Source organism: Micropterus dolomieu, linkage group LG07 (assembly GCF_021292245.1).
Source record: "Micropterus dolomieu isolate WLL.071019.BEF.003 ecotype Adirondacks linkage group LG07, ASM2129224v1, whole genome shotgun sequence".
In the NCBI taxonomy this organism is placed as follows: domain Eukaryota; kingdom Metazoa; phylum Chordata; class Actinopteri; order Centrarchiformes; family Centrarchidae; genus Micropterus; species Micropterus dolomieu.
Window position 1 is genome coordinate 1,530,939 of NC_060156.1, and position 2,783 is coordinate 1,533,721.

The window sequence follows — 2,783 nt, forward strand, 5'->3', positions numbered from 1 at the left end:
TTTGTTTATGATCATTCTGTCTTCTTGTTCTGTTCAGTTATCTTAGTCCGTTCTGTCTTGTGGAGTTTCCTGTGTTTCTCAGTTACTGTTCTGTTTGTGATCATCTGTATCTGTGTGTTTTCCCCTGCTGTCTCTCTGCCTGCCTGTATTAGTATCACCTGTTGGTTCTCCCGCCCTCCTCGTTAGCCTGAGCTTAAATGTGTGTCACTCCTTTTCAGCTGTGCTGGTTCGTTGTATGTTCATCCCCTGCAGTGTGTTGTAGTGTGCAGCCTGGATCACTTTGTTTTGGGTTTTGGACTCAGCCACTCTGAAGTAAATGCGCTCGCCTTCGGTTTGTCAAATAAACCTTTTGGAACTTGACCTGCTCAGTGTCCTGCGTTTGGGTCCTCCAACCTGCTCTATCCTACAAACCTGTGACAGTTAAGTAAGCTACTGATTACTGCATTATATTCTATTATATTTTGATATTGTCACCTGCCACCTGAATTTTGTGCTTCCCTGGTGCAGAAAATGTCTCCAGAATGCAGGAAATTAAGAGTTTAATGCTCAAAATCTTCTGGGGGAGGATCCTCGAACCCCCCCATCAACTATTTCATCAATTTTTATTCATTTTTTTTTTGTCCCAGTCCAGCCCAGGCGGTGACTGAGCAGTTGGTTGCAATTCACAACCCTCACCCCTAGATGCCACTAAAACTTTTACATTGAACCTTTTAAAAAGACGCAGGACTACACACTCTGCGTTTGGACTAAACGATTTAAAAGTGACGGTGTCAGGGATCTCTCAGAATCTCGTGTGATTAAACGGGACTTCAGACAAAAACAAAAATGGAGGCAGACTGTCGTCGTCAGCTGGTTGACCTTGTGTGTGCTGCACAGAAAAACAAAAGAAGACAATCAAACTGTGGATGAACTTGATACTTGAGAAGAGGGAATCAGCAGTTTTCTACCATTTATTTATTTATTTATTTATTTTTTTTAGAGTAGATGCACAACACGCTGGGGACGCTTCCCGCTCAGCTCGCTCTCACTGGAGGCTCCTGAATTCAAATCATATTAATGATTCAAAATCAAGGAGATTCCAGTCCTGTAGACAACTTTAAGATTACGTCTGTAAACCCCTCACACTGCAGGATGATTTAGGCTGATAATCTGTTCCGACCAGCCTCAGATCAGAAACGGCCCCGCGATTATCGGAGGGCGAATCGGACCCAAAATCAGCCGCATTATCCTCTAGTGTGCGGCCGGTTAGTCACAGCATGTTAGTCACATGCTTCATGTACTTCATCATTTATTCACTCTTTTTCCGTTTTTATCCACAAAATAACAGGAAAGGCTTTTTCATGAAATTTCAGCATTTATGCACAAACTGAAAATGAGCATAAAACAGGAAGGAAACACAATTACAGACAGAATCAAGAATCAATTACAGAAAACACACTCAGTTTTCCATCCGATAGTGGTTTTGTGTGTCTGTGTTTCTTGATGGATGGAAAAGTATTTTTAGTTCAGTGTTCATATTCAGTTCAAATCACATATAATGAGAAGAACATTGGACCTTTACATCTTGGCAACAACAACACATGGAAATATGTTGCGTGTGATTCAGATCTGATGCAACAGTCTGATAGTTATAGTACTGATTATCACAGTAGCTATCAAAGAATAACACCAGAACCACGTGGAGACCAGCTCCTACAAACGCGTTCACACAACCGGACAGTCTGAGGGAGCGTCTCCGCCAGCAGAGCTTCTATCCTCTCCGGTCTTCAGGCGAAAAGCCCAGGATGTGTGCAGGGTTCACACTGCCGGGTAAATACAGACGTTACCTTTTCAGCCGTTCACGCAGCGTCGGTCTATCGGCCGCTCGTTCCTCCTCTGTGGTCCAGACTGAATCTCGGCAGCTGTTGGATGTGTTGGGATGATGTTTGGTTCAGACGTTCACGTTCCCCTTTAGGATGGACTGTAAGAACTTCAGCAGGTTGATATGTTTTACTTTTACTGAAATATCTTTAACTGTTGGATGGATCACCATGAGAAGTGGTGCAGACATCTGTGGTATCCACAGGAGGAATCCTGCCGACTCTGTGGATCCTCTAGACTCAACACAAAGTACAGAACAAATAAGGTCATTTTTTAAAGAACAATTGTGGAACTATAATCAATAACTTGGGTTTAGGCACACCCAGTGATAGTTGTGGTGAGGGTAATTGGCTTCGGGGGCTGTCAAGAGTAACATAGCTAGCCAGACAGTTATCAGTATCAAAGTAAACAAGGGTCCTACAACTGCAGTTCTGGTCCAAGGAATGGGGTCCTGAAACTGCAGCCTCCGGTACTGCAGCTACAGTGGGGGAAATAAGTATTTGACCCCTTGCTGATTTTGCAGGTTTGCCCACTTACAAAGAATGCAACGATCTATAATTTTAATCATATGTACATTCTAACAGTGAAAGACAGAATCCCAAAGAAAATTCCAGAAAATCACATCATATGAATTCATTAAAATTGATAACCATCTGATGAGGAAAAACAAGTATTTGACCCCCTGGACAAACAGCATGTTAATATTTTGTAGAAAAGCCATTATTGGCCAACACAGATGTCAAACGGTTTTTATAGTTGGTGACAAGGTTTGTGCACATTTCGGCAGGGATGTTGGCCCACTCCTCCCTGCAGACAGCCTCCAAATCATTCAGGTTCCGAGGTTGTCGCCTGGCAACTCTAATTTTAAGCTCCCTCCAAAGATTTTCAATTGGATTCAGGTCTGGAGACTGGCTAGGCCACTC

The 2,783-nt window shown here is 43.0% G+C and overlaps 1 protein-coding gene across 1 annotated transcript in view; it reads right to left on the reverse strand.

Moving 5' to 3' along the window:
- Positions 1-1,334: 1,334 nt before the first annotated feature.
- The window catches only part of LOC123974014 (TGF-beta receptor type-2-like), a 7,980-nt gene continuing 6,531 nt past the window's right edge, over positions 1,335-2,783 (reverse strand). Inside the window, exon 7 of the mRNA XM_046054435.1 lies at positions 1,335-2,093. The gene's annotated coding sequence lies outside the window, so the exon portion shown is untranslated. The remainder of the gene's footprint in view (positions 2,094-2,783) is intronic.